Source organism: Mus musculus, chromosome 10 (genome assembly GCF_000001635.26).
Source record: "Mus musculus strain C57BL/6J chromosome 10, GRCm38.p6 C57BL/6J".
Classification (NCBI taxonomy): Eukaryota; Metazoa; Chordata; class Mammalia; order Rodentia; family Muridae; genus Mus; species Mus musculus.
Window position 1 is genome coordinate 77,385,739 of NC_000076.6, and position 14,110 is coordinate 77,399,848.

At 44.6% G+C, this 14,110-nt stretch overlaps 1 protein-coding gene across 7 annotated transcripts in view; it reads right to left on the minus strand.

Annotated features, from left to right (window-relative positions):
• The window catches only part of Adarb1 (adenosine deaminase, RNA-specific, B1), a 127,566-nt gene that overhangs the window by 95,012 nt on the left and 18,444 nt on the right, over positions 1-14,110 (minus strand). The window contains exon 1 of one of the 7 annotated variants that reach the window (XM_030244823.1): positions 430-13,244. The exons of the other annotated variants lie outside the window; for them this stretch is intronic. The gene's annotated coding sequence lies outside the window, so the exon portion shown is untranslated. Of the gene's footprint in view, positions 1-429; positions 13,245-14,110 lie in introns of those variants that run through there. 7 annotated transcript variants of the gene reach the window in all.

The window sequence follows — 14,110 nt, forward strand, 5'->3', positions numbered from 1 at the left end:
ATCTCACAGCTGGCTCTCTTTGGCATGTATGAAAATATTGTTGATGTTTGAATATTAATTTTATACTCCTGCCTTGGGAAATCCTTTTATTATCTGAGTTATTTTTATCGTGGTTCCCTAGAGCCATCTGATGCACAGCCTCTGGCCAGGCTCGGGCCGGGGGGAAGGGCAGGGCTCCAGAGAACAGGTCTGCTGCAGGGTTTTTTGGATAGTCTGCCAGCAAAGAGACACTGCCTTTCTCTGTTCAACATTTGTGTCTTTGTTTTCTCTTGACCTTGGCTCATCTCAACTGGCCAGCAGGTGCATCAGGCTCTCTTTGTCATCACTAATGAATCTCTACCTGTGTACTTGATGTGGCTTCTTCCTGCCTCGGGTTCTTCAGTGCTGCCTACTTCTCTACTTTTTGAGGGGTGGGATGGGGATAAGTACCTAAAAGAAGAAAGGAATTACCAGCCCACAGCTCATCTTGCCTTCCATCTCATAGTCCTTCTTTATCTTTCAGCTTCTCAAGCATATTCAAGCATCTCTAGTGCTTCCCAGAGAAAAACAAAACTTCCATCTGGGCCGGGCAGTGGTACCTCACAGAGGCAGGTGGATTTCTGAGTTCCAGATCAGCTGGGGCTACAGCACAAGTTCCAGGACAACCATGGATACATCCACAGAGAAACTCTGTCACAAAAACAAAACAAAACAACAACAAATAACCCACTTCCATCTGATACATGTTAAATTACTGATGTTTATGGGTTCTGGATCTCTTTATTAGAATTTAAGATAAAGAAAGAAAACACATTTTTTCCCTCATCATTATGTCAGCACTCTGATGCTCACAAGCCTATCTTACCATCGGCTCTATCATCTTCATTAACACCCAATCCCTTGCAGCTATGTATGCCCTGGAAGGACTGATGTCTTTCACAATGGCACAAAACTTTGTGCATGCGAAGTAGGCCAAACTTGCTCAGAGTGGCTGAGAAACTGCTTTTAATGATTTGTTGATTAGTCTCTAAGTCACTCGTCATTAGAACAGTTAGAGAGGGCAGCAAGCAGACATGGGCCTACAACTCCCAATGCCTTTTGGGTTTGTGAGTAGCGAGCCACCTGTGCAAGTATGGCAGCCTTAGGTCTGTGTACTTCCTCCCACCTCCTCTAGGACAGTAACCCCCGATGGACATGAGAAACATGATAGACAGACACACTTAGAACTGGAGGCAGCGGCAGACTACACTCACACTCACACAGTAGTCTAGGTTGCAGTGTTGAATACAACCTCTACTCACAAGGAACACAGGGAGCTTTGTTAGGGATCATAAAAAGGCTTTAAACCCAGCAGGCAACACAGACAAGCAGAGAAAGGAACCTATAACCCCCACCCCCCATGGAATTTAATAAGCCTGTTCCAGGATACAATTGCAATAAAGAGAAAGAAAGGAATTAATACCGTTACGGAAAAGAAAACAGCTTTGAAAGGTTTAAATTCTATCGATAACACCAATAAGTGAGAAGCAAACAGTCCTGACCTGTGAAATGACACAAGAATGTCTCCATCAGATTGCTGCTGGCTTCTACAGTCACATCACAAAATAAGACGACAGTATCACTAGCAAAACAGACAAGAGAGAGCAAAGAGCTGATTCCAGCTGAAATGCCTAGGCATGGGCATCCTGTAAAGAGACTCACACAGTAAGTTCAGACTCATAAAGGTTTCCTGGCACTTCTGCAGATAGGTGAATCACATTTCCAGTCCTCTGTCTGCCCACAACCCCCAATCCATTTTCATACAGGAAGCCAGCTCTTGATGACAGCTACATTGCAGAGAAACATACTAACTTAAAATCTCTCTCTTCCTTATCTGCACTTTGCATGGTTACAGTTACCTCAACAGTACCACCTTATTTTTAAAAGCCCAGTTAATTTTGAGCATTTCTGAGTAACACAAAGAAATCACTCATTGTCTGGCTTTTCCCCACCTAGGAGATGAATCATCCCCATGTCTGAAATATATACACTGTACTGACCAACTGCCTGTTCATCACTCAGTAGCCATCTTGGTTATCAGGCAGCCTGTCACTGGGCCACAGCTGAAGTGACTCTTACTGACTAGCCCAATGTTATATTGCTGCCCACATCCCTCGCCTCACTCCATCTCACCAAGCAGGTCTGCATCACCTCACACTACCACTACAGGACAAGGTGCTACACTGTAAGATGTTCTAAGACAGCATGGTGGCTTTGATTGCAATATAACCATTTATTTATTTATTTATTGTTGTTACTTTTGTACTGGGCCTAATTTATTGAAATCTTATCACAGGTATATATGGTTAGGAGAAGCATAGTACCAACGAGCTTTGGTAGTCTCTATGGCTTCAGGCATCTCAGAACACATCCCCAATGAGTGAGGGGGGTGTAGTTTATACTTGGATGAAAGAAATTTAATGGAGAGCATAGAGATACAATTTTAGAATGCTTTTATCTTTGCAGTGATCAAAATAACCCAGTATTTCCCTGGGACTGGCTCTTATGGGTTGCCTCATTTAAATGCAATTAATTAATTGTGATGTGAGAACCTCCTCGACTGAGCAGAGGAGATGAAGCCAATCAGGAGTAGACGAGAGAAACAGAGAAACCAGGTCTTTCATCTCTCTCATTCTTGAAAGGCCAAGATGAAACTCAAGTTCCTCTAAGACATAAGCCAAATAGCCAAACATTAAAATGCAAAGGATCAATGATACATCGAAGGCTAACAGGAAGGCCACTTATGAAGAAAAGCCAAAAATACTGCAAGTATTACTCATCTCCACACTAGCAAATGTTACCCAACTCATTTCTAGTGGCTGTACTCAGAATCTGAGAACTTCATTTGGGAAAATTAGACTTTCTACTCATGTCACTAAAGCTTAGACCCTCTGGAAGATGGCAGTCATCCAGAAAACCTGCTGGAGCACATGGAGACAGTACCTTGTGTGAGGCCCCCAGATAGGCTAGAGTTAAGCTCAACAGGGCAATAGGTAGTGTCTATATCCCTGATGTCTACCCGTGAGATGCTAGATGAAGCTCCCATTCCCCAAAGCTCTTCTGGTCACTCCTGAAATGTCCCTGATTAGAGTCCTTCACAGTGCCCCTGCAATAACTTGTACAGTATCTATTTTAAATGTCAACACAATCTAGGATCACCTAGGACAAGAGTCTCAATGAGGGTTAGATCATGCTGGTCTGTGGGCATGTCTGCAGGGAACTGTCTTCATTATTTTTGATTATGTTAGTTGATGAGGGAAGACACAGCCTAGAAGTGGGCAAAACCATTCATTCCCTGGGTTTGGGTTCTAGATGGCATAAGAGAGGAGGAAGTGAGCTAGGTAGTAAGCAGACATGCGTGCATTCATTCTCTCTCTGCTCCTGGCTTTGATGTGACATCTGCTCCAGGTTCTGCCATCTTGGCTTCCCTCTTATGATGTACTGTAACCTAGGACTGTGAATGCTCCTGCACTAGTTTTGCCTGTATATTATCACAGTAACAGAAAATGAAACTAGTACATTATGTACCTTTCTGTCACAGCAGACCCATCACCTTTGCTAGAGGTCACTATACTATTGTAGTATGTCGGCAGCTCTAAAATACCTGAGGATCTTCTCTATGTGGATTTTCTTGGTTTTCCTGGGCATTCCTCATTGCTGATCTCTAAACTACAAAGGGTCTATCTCTACTTGGATTTATGGTACTTCTACTAATGATTTCCTGGAAATAGAAGTCTTTCCTGGAACAGAAGTCTATGCTAGGGTGAGAAGTCAGTTAACTGTACTTGGGCAACTGTCTCCACCACTGTACCTATTCCTGTATAAGATTCCTATAAACCAATTTCAAAAATCTAAGTCCCACATGGTCACATTTAGTCACAGAAATGATACCCCCTCTATGGTGCCAATTTTCTATATTTTTTACTTTTGTGTTACTGTGACCAAAACAAGGGAATAAAGATTTGATTTGGTTCACAGTTTCAGATTTCAGGAAGACATGGCAAAACTGTTCAGTTCTTTGTGGTGAAAAAGACACAGAGGCTGTTCCTATCACGAGGAACTGGGGCAAGGGCTAAAGATAACTTCCAAAGACCCATCATTAGTAACCAACTTCTACCATTTAGGTCCTTCTTCTCAAAGCCTCCAGAATTTCCCAAAATAACATCACCAGCAGTAGGCCAAGAGTTCAAAATGTAAATCTGCAGAGGACACTTCATAATCAAACTACAACTACCTCTCAAAGACATCCTTAGATAGTCAAAGCTTTCTAAGGTCATCCAAGGCCACGTAAGGATACCTATGACTATCCAATGTCATCTAAGGATACCCACGCACGACTGCCCAATACCATCCAAGATACCCAAGGCCATCCAAGGATAGCCAAGGCTGCCCAAGGCCATATATAGATACAAGACTTTCCAAAGCTACTCCTGATACCAAACATGAGTAAGTCATCATAACCCAAACATCCAAAGGTACCCAAGGCCAATGAAAACACCAACATTGCTCAATACCATCCATGATTGTGGAGGGTTTGTCCAAAGCCATCCAAAGCCAGCAGCCGCCAAAAAATACAAAAACTACTGGAAGCTCACATGTAAGATGACAATAATGATCCTATCTGACAGAACTGTTCTCACTTTTGGAAAATTTATAAAAATTGTACTCCCAGGAAGACCCTGCAAGCAAAGCCTCTGGGTTTTTTGTGGTAAGTTGTATTTTCTAGTTCATTAGGTATGTTCATGTGCTATTTGAGAGTGTGCCATTCTGCATTCAAAATCTAAAATCTAAAAATATACTGTTTAGAGCAAACAATATCAAAGAAAAATCAACAATACAGAAGTCAGGACAAGATAATCTTCATTTGAGGCAGAAAGTATAAACACAAAGGAGTAGCTAAGGAATTATTAGTAGGGTGTTTTTGTTTTTTTGTTTTTTTAGTGGTTTTCTTAAATGGGTTTTTTTGGTCTGAAATATTACATATTTAGAACCTTTTTAAATTCAGCAAAACATGAACTATCCACATAGCTCATACCAAGGTTCCTATCATTTATTTAATATTACTATACTTCTTACAGCTAGCAAATCAATATTCGTTAATATTAGCTGAAATCCATACTTTAGTCAGATTTCCTCAGACATTCCCTCAGATGCCTCTCCCATTCAAAGACCTGACATGTGTCCTCTGTCTCTTCAGGCTCCTCCTGACTATGAGTTTCTCAGACTAAGGAATCAGGAATTTTTTGTTTTGTTTTGTTTTGTTTTGTTTTGTTTTGTTTTGTTTTGTTTTGTTTACAGCTGGAGTGTGCCTTATGTTTTCTCAGGGGTGGAAGGGGCCTGGGTTACCAGGAGGAAGCTCACACTGACCAAGAGCCATCTTCATGACATCATCCAACACCACACTGTCAGCGCAACCAGCCCATCACTGTGGCATCGTCCTGGACCACAAAGTAGATGTCTATTTCCCAAGGTTCTCTCTGGGCCGAACTTCACTGTCAGCTTCAACCCTGTGTCCTTGGGAGGAAGCAACCCTGCCCCACCATGCCCATGTGAAGTCATGGTCCTCTGTGTTCCTCTTCCCCTTCAGGACACAGTTACGTAAGGCAGTGTCTGTGGATTTCACTGCAGGGCAGCTTTGTCGCTTTGTTTATTTACCAGTCTGTGACTTCCGTTTATGCAGACTCCTGGATGGCTAAGGTATACTTTGGACTATCACGCAGGACTACTTTTGTTGCTGAAATTGTCCCAGCAGTGGTCGCTGGCATCTTCTCCAGCTGTTCCCAGGCTGTGGAGCTGCTGTATCTGAGTGCTTCCTCACCTTGAGCATCTCCTGCCTATATCTGGCACCTGCAAGTTCCCCCAAGAAGCTCTTGTTCTTGATTTCTTACCTGCATTTTTATGGGGCATGCAGTTACACAAATGAAAATACAAACTTGTGGTAGACAGCAGGTTCTGCCACCTTAGGTACATTATCTCTTCTGATAACAACCCTTAAATATGCTGAGAAAATAGCTTTTCCATTGGATACGACTAAGCCTATAAAAGGAGCTGGCTACACAGAGTGAGAAGAGGAAGCTTAAACCATGCATAAATATTTCCAGTAATTAAAAAAAACTTAAATTCTGTATTAATAACAAGTCGATACTAATCAAAGTAAGGAAGATAATACTTAAAATTCTGATTGCCAATTTTTAAAAAGTAGCTCACTATAGCATAAACTCATATCTGACAAAAACATGCTTACCACTGTACTTACATCTATTCCCAGTGAGCAGTCAGCAAAAATAAAGGTTTGCTGGCATACCCAGTACTCAGTCTGAATGCCTGTGCTTCTGATGATACAGAAGGCTACCTGGAAAATCACATGCTCTGCCAGAAGAGAAGATGGAAATATGAACCAAGGGCATCCAAGGGCGAAAGGATGGCTGATGCCCGGAAAAAGGTATTCTCAAAATTCTAACACGGGAAATAAGTATCATACCATTTCAAAAACATGGGAAAGTGTTTTAGTTGTGCCATGGGGATACTACGGAAGTCAGCACTATATTAAGGCTTTTAATACAAAAGTTCTTCATATGCTCCAAGGAAAAGATTTCAACAGGTTTTGGTTGATTTCAAAGACTGGGTCCTGAGCATCTTCTGAGCACTCCCTTGAAGCTCATGGGGTTATAAAAGAAAGCTCTGGTCAAGGACTACCAATAGGCAACTACAAGGCCATAGAGTAGAAATGGAGTCAGTATGTAGACAGGGCAAGACAGCGAAGGAGGTCCAGTGTACAGGTGGGAGGGGTGCCTCAAAGAGGGCAAGGCCAGGCTCTCTCCCTTCACATAGACAGATCCTATATGTCCTGTCTGGGGTTGACCATAAACTGTATGTACAGTTGCAAGCCCTCACTAGATAGGACCCAGAGAAGACTCCCAGTTCCCTGACTAGAATCTCTAAGGAGTGCCTACCCATATCAGCACCACAGAACAGGGCGTGGATTATATGACCAAGGTGGCCCAGCCTGACTTGGTGTTACTGATGCTGGCCCGACTGATGCTGCTTGAAGAGACTTGCTCTGAGCCTAAGGCCACCATGCCTAGTCCCAAAGTGACCCCTAGTAGCCCCTGATTAGTTGTGAAATCACGATCCAGCATTGGGCTCCATACCTGCAGCAGCTTCTGCCCCGCATCTAGCTCTTTCACACGGTTTGCTATGCTGATTCTGAGGCTCATACTTAACTAGGGCTTGTAGCTTGGATATGCCTAGCTTAGGGATGGCATGCAAGCAGCTGGCAATACAAACCCTACAGAAAATACTAGAAAAGAAGATCTCACTAGAGGGGTTGGAGCCTCCAAGAGAGAAGAGGACAGGCAGTGCCTTAGTTAGGGTTTCATTGCTGTGAAGGGACAACATGACCAATGCAACTCTTACAAAGAAAAACATTTAACTGGGACTGGCTTATAGTTTCACAGGTTCAGTCCGTTGACATCATGGCAGGAAGCATGGCAGTATGCAGGCAGACATTGTACCGGAGAAGGAGCTGAGAGTGCTGCATCTTGATCCTAACAGAAGAAGGAGACTATCTTCCTCAGGCAGGCAGGCAGAAAGAGGATCTGATTCCACACTCAGGGCAATCTGAACAGAGGAGCCCCAAAGCCCACCAGTGACACATTTTTTCCAAGGCCACACCTCCTCCAATAAAGCCACAACTCTTAATAGTATTGCTCCCTACGGCCAACAATTCAAGCACATGAATCTATGGGAGCCAAACCTATTCAAAGCACCACAGGCAGCATCCTGCTGAGGCAGAGCACTTGTTTAGGAACTTAGATGACTACAGCTCTAACTTGGGACTCAAGACCTGCCCTTTCCTTTTACCTTTCACTCTTTAAACTTACAAAGCCACAAAACGAGGAGTTGCTATTGGAACAGTAGTATCTTAGCAGAGAAGCAGGGGCAGACTGGCATCCTTCTGGGTCATCCTTGTAGCCACTGCTATAGAGCTCTCTCAAGAACTATGAGTTTGGGGATTTGACTTGGGGAAAAAATTGACCCACTAACTGGCTCCACACTATGGGCAGTCAGCAGGTCTATCATGCATGCTCCAGCACTCAACATGAGTCTGAAGTTAGCATTCCAACCTGTTTCCACATGACCTTCAGATGCTACCTTTAACAGCTGTGTAGGCTGACTAGCTTTTAAAAGTTAGAGGTAAACTTTTAAATGTAGCTTTTAAAATCTTTAACAGTAAAGACAAAAAGGCAAATCGAGTGAACAGTGGAGGCCAGAGGACAACTTTTAAGAGTCAGCACTCCTTCCTCTCTAGGTTCCAAGAATTGAACTCAGGTTGTCACTCATTCATTCATTCATTTTTGAAACAGGCTCACTCTATGTAGCCCTAGCTGTCCTGGAACTCTCCGTGTAGACTAGGCTGGCCTTGAACTCTCAGAGATACACCTGCCTCTGCCTCCTGAGTGCTGGGATTAAAGGCATGTGCCATCATGCCTGGCTCAGGTTGTCATCCTTCCACAGCAAACCATTTTACCAGAGAAGCGATGTCATCAACCAGTTCTCTACTTCTTAACCACAGACAAAATGTGACCAGTTAACTCAAACTCCTGTCTCTATGACTTCCCCACCATGTTGAGCTGTACCCTCAAACTGTGAACCAAAACCAAGGTGCTTTTGCTAGGGGACCTTGTTGAAGCAACAGGAAAAGTAACCAATGCATCCCCAGGAATGGCAGATGTGAAGTACACTTGACACAGTAGAGCATGTGCTGCAGGCTTGCACTGTTCAGTAACACACTTAGATTTGGGTATCCTAACTGATCTGAATGCAACAGAAACGACACTTTTTTTTTTGTTTTGTTTTGTCTTTTTTTTTTTTAAAAAGATTTCCAATGCTACTAAACTAAACTATAAACAAAAAACACTGAGGATCAGGGAAACGGCTCTGCAGATAATGTTGTTTATCCCCAAGCCTGAGTTCAATTCCGAGGACATATATGGTGGAAAGAGAGAAGTGACTCCCTCAAGTTGTCCTCTGATTTCTGGACATCCACCACCACCACCACCCACTGCCACCCTGCACACACAAACACAAATTTCAGAAACTTTTAAAGTGACTTTAATAGGTTCACACTATGCATAGAAATACAACTAACTTAACTTATTGATACAGTAAGACACTGCTGTGTCACTGGAAACCACAGTTTTTCTGTTGCCAGCCCTGCACTGCTGGGAGGAGCAACACTGAGCCTACAATCACTCCTCAGTGGGAAGGCAGAAGCAAACATGTCTGTCAGGTCACCACCCACAATCACTAGGGTCCATCATCTATCAGTTAGTGCTCACCCCGCCCCATCATAGGATGGTAAAACAGATATTATCTTCTTGGAAATATGCACCTTTTCAAGGATATTTCTGCTCTACAGGGATCATGTAGTTGGCCCAAAACCCTCAAATGCTAATTCTGACAAAGGCAATGATGGTTGAGAGAAGCTAGGCTAGCTGACCCAGCCTACACTGGTTAAAGCCTCTATCCTCGGGAGAAATTTTAACTGAGCATGGGGCAGAAGACCGGCACTCAAAGGAGCTGACAGATGGGACATGCAACAAATACCACCTTAAAACCTGCTTCTGATGCCTTAGCACATCCTGTTCACCAGACCTTGCCATAAACACACCGTCCAGTAATTTAATCACCATAGAAATGAGAGATTAACATCTTGCTTTGCACACTGAGAAATTCAGGCCTGGCCGATTATGAATCACAGTAAGATGAGGATTCTACCAAGCAGTCTGGTTCCAGGAACCAGGTGAATACTTCCTGCAGCTAAGAGCAGGATCCAAGCACATGGAAAAAGCTAAGAAGAGGCCGCGGGCTGCAATGGACATGGAGAGGGTAGTCTGAGGGACAGCTAGTAGATGGAAGCCAGGGCCAATACATCTCAGAGCTAATTGAAGTTTTCTATTCCAGAGATATCAGTATGTCTCTGAGGACTACAGGCACAAGACTAGGTCAGTGACCTTTGACCACTGTGAGCAGGGTACCAACAGCATGGACGGACTGTAGAGCTCAGTCAGGAGGCTTCAGTGGAGGCAAAAGAGAGATGTGGATAGCCTGCCAACCATTAAGCAAGTTAGAGAGTCCTGGAAAAGTGGACATCTGAGTAAGGAGGCTGCAGGGACAGTGGGCACATAGATGAAAGGGACCTGAATGACAAAAGGAAACAGGGACTCTGGGCTATGCACTAGATCTCTAGCACCCAAGTGGTTAGTGGCAAGTGCTGTAAAGAGGAAGACTGAAAAATGAAGCACTGGCTGCAGATGTTACACACCTGGAAAACCAGGATATTAAAGCTCCCGGAAAGCCACCAGAAGACTGAGAAGGGAGAGTACTAGTGACCAGCATGGCCTTGCCTCCAATCATAGCACCTCTCAGCTGCCAAAGCAGAAGTCATGGCCCTCTGAGCTGTTATTAATGAGGCAAGATCCCAGTGAATCACACAACCTCACAGGCATATCTCAAGTCCCCACCAGCACTAACCCTCCTGTCATAGAAACTCCACAGGTGGTGCCACAGTGGCCTTTCTAAAGTACAGCTTTGAATTGATCCCACCCCAGGAGAGTCACCTCATACCATGTCACCAGAGCATCCCTGACTAGTTCTCAGGCTGGGAAGATGAAGTCCTCATGAGTCTGGCCCCTCCCATCTGCAAGATGGTACTTTTCTTTGTTCCCTTTAATTGAGAGGAGCACTGTGGCCCCTTATCTGTAAGCACTGAGGGCCAGTCCCTCAGCTCTTCTAGAGGGCACTGCTGAAAGCTCAGGGAACCTTCCCTCAGTTCTAGCTCACAGCAGAACACCCCACATAGAAACTAAACTTGAAGAGCAGATGAAAGGAGGGAAAGACTCCTTCCAAGTCTCTAGAGGGCTCCCATCCCTTCCCTGAACCCTTCTGGATTTTCTTTGGTGCTGTCACTCCTAAGGAGGCTGGGGATAAAGAGCAAAGCGACCCAGATGCCTTTCCTCCCCTTTGGTTCCCCAAACGCTTTTGCTTTCCCGATGAAAATGACACCCTTGCTTCCTTCTGGTCTGCTTCCTTATCATGCTATAGAAAGAACAGCCATTACCAGACTCAAAGACCAGAGCTGGAGATGAAAAACCCCACTTTGATGCAGCAGCATAGAGTTGGCAGCTTGGCCTCCTTCCTGTCCCAGCCCCAGCATGCTCTCCTGTCAGTAGTGGGACCCAGAGACTAAGCATGTAGATTTGGAAGACACCTAAAATGCATCCACTGAGGGTGAAAGGGGAAGGAGGCTGACAGCAGCAGTCAAAGACAGACTTGGAGGCTGGGAGGGGTTCAGGATGGGAGCAGGAGCACACAGAGAGAAAAGCAGAGAGGAGTCTCTGCACACAGAGGAGATAAGCCAAGAGGCCACTAGGCTGGCACAGCCCCAAAGCAGGGCCAGTCTTGTCAAGTCCTCCTGAGACACTTTGACTGACATGAACATTGGCTGGCAACCTTGACAAATGGCAGGCTGCTAAGGATTAGAAGAGCCGCTTCAGAGTCAGGGGGAGTCCAAATCCTGAGCCAATGAAGTGGACACCATAAGGAAGTCAGGAGAGCTGCTTATCACCAGCTTGTGGGAACAGACACTTGCTTCAGTGCAGGACAGGAAGCCTCTCTCTTGGGATGACCCTTGCCCTGTCTCCACCTTTTCCCCTTTTTCACAGTGGCTATCTTTCATCATACGGTCTGCGAGATACGTCTGCACCACTAGCTATCTCCGCACCAGCAAGGGCCAACTTTTGCTTGTTCTTTGCCCTGTTTGTCAGACGTATGCATGTCTGTGGAAGAGGGCTAGAGGGGACAACCAGGTGAGCCCAAAGCCCACCAGAGCCTTCACCATGTATAAGGAGCCTAAGCAGCAGTGGCTTCTAGGGTTCCAGGGTATACCACACCAAACCCTCATTCCTCTTTTGAGGAGTCCTGAGACCAGATGTTGCAGCTCCTTCAGGCCAGCAGTGGAAGGGCCTCTTCTGCAGAGAGGCACACAAAATGGAAGAAATATGAGGCCTGACCAGAAGGCACAAAGACAGACGCCAAGAATGTCCATGCATATGCAACAACAGATTTCAGAAGTTCCGTAAATTTCTAATACCTAAACCTTTACCAAAACAAGCTTAATTCCAGAAACATGGAGGCAGTACTGAAATACCTCTGCATCAACAAGGAGCAATGACCTGACCAGAGAGAGGACTCAACACCCACTAGTGCCTGTATTTCATGCTCTCCCGGATGAGATGGATGTTTCAGGAAGCCCGCAGAGGGGACCATACATAAGCAGACTTGGGTGGTCACACCTGATCCCCCACCTGGGTCTTCAAGGGTTCTCCTAGCCTTGAGAGTTGATTGGAAATACAGAAGCCCAGAAAAACGGGCAATCTTCATAACACCTTGGTACACAGCAGCCAGGATCTGGCTCCCAGCCGAGGACAAATGACTAAGTGAAGCCCCAGGCAACATGGGCAGTGTTGGGGCTGCTTCCTTCCTCAGAGACTGCCTGCCTGGGAGCTGATTTTAGAGCCTTTGGTTTCCTGGTTTTCATTGTTCCAATTGTGTCAGCTTTGGGGTGTGATATGAGACACCAAAACTATTCTGATCCACTGGCGACTAATAAGGCACCCTACCAGCTGCAGAGATTAAGCTTTCTTTGGCTTCAGAACACCAGAGGTGATAGCAATTTTGGACATCTTAAGGATCTAGGCTCTATGTTCAGGAAAATAAGTGAAGAGAGCCCAGGGAGATGGCTCACAAAATGAAGTGTTTGCTGTGCAAGCAGGAGAACGTGAATTCAATTCCCATCAACAACAGAAGATTTGGGGGGTGTGGTGGAGGCTGTCCATAATTCCAGTGCAGGGTGGGTGTGGAAACCTGTCTCCAACAAGCAAGTTCCAACTTCACTGAGATATGCTGTTCAGAAAAATAAGATGGAAGGCCAGTGAGATGGCTCAGCAGGTGGGGGCACTTGCCCTGCAAAAAACCTGAGTCTGATACCCAGAACTCTACAAAGTTGTTTTCTGACTTTCACATGCCTGCCATGGTACACACACACACATGGTACACACATGGTATACACACACACACACACACACACACACACACACACACACACACAAACACACACACACAAGAATATATAGGATGTACCTCTCTTGTTTTACAGAAATGAAGGTTCTTTTATTAAAATGATTTTTTACATTATCCAGGTGAAAGGTTAGATTTCAAGCATGATGCTATAAACAACTCCAGTGACCATGCCCCTCATGTCAAGTGGGCTTTGGAACAGTCCCTAGTTTTCGGCACTGGTTTAATATTTAGGAAGCCGTGTTTTTCCTGTGTCATGTGCTATTGGCATTAGTCATAATCAGGTGACTTACAGGGGCAAACACAACATGTCCCTCTATAGTTATCTAACAACACAATAGAGGGAAAATTTTATTTTAGACAAGAGCTCTTAAATCCTGATGTTTAAAGGTCATGTTCAGGCCAGGCACAGTGGTATAGGCAGGTAATGCCAGCATTTACTAGGCTAGAGCAGAAAGATCAAGAATTCAAGACCAGCCTGGGCTACAAAGAAAGGCACTATTTCAAGAGAAAGAAGAGAAAAGGAGAGAGAACTAATGGGAGAAAAGACAGAAGAGAGAAGGGAGGGGGAGAGAGAGGGCAAGCAAGGGAAGGGGAGACTAGATGAAATAACAGTGATCAACTGCCAGACTGGGACTTGGTCTCATAATTGTTACCTTTAAGGACTAAATTCCAGGTTATAACTGTACTAAAAATAGAAACCATGTATACTCCCAAAACATTTTCTTTTTTTGTTATTGTTGTTGTCATTGTTGTTCATGTTTTGAATCCATCAAACCAACCAGTGATGACATTGTAGAAAGAATGAGAATGATAAGTCACCGCACAAATGAAAGGATGGGAGAACTGTCCACTCCAACACAGCACTAGGGAGGATTCCATTGTAAGGCTCAAGGGAAAAGAATGAGACTGAATGGGATCTCAGCACAGGCCTGCCACATCCTAGGCCCCC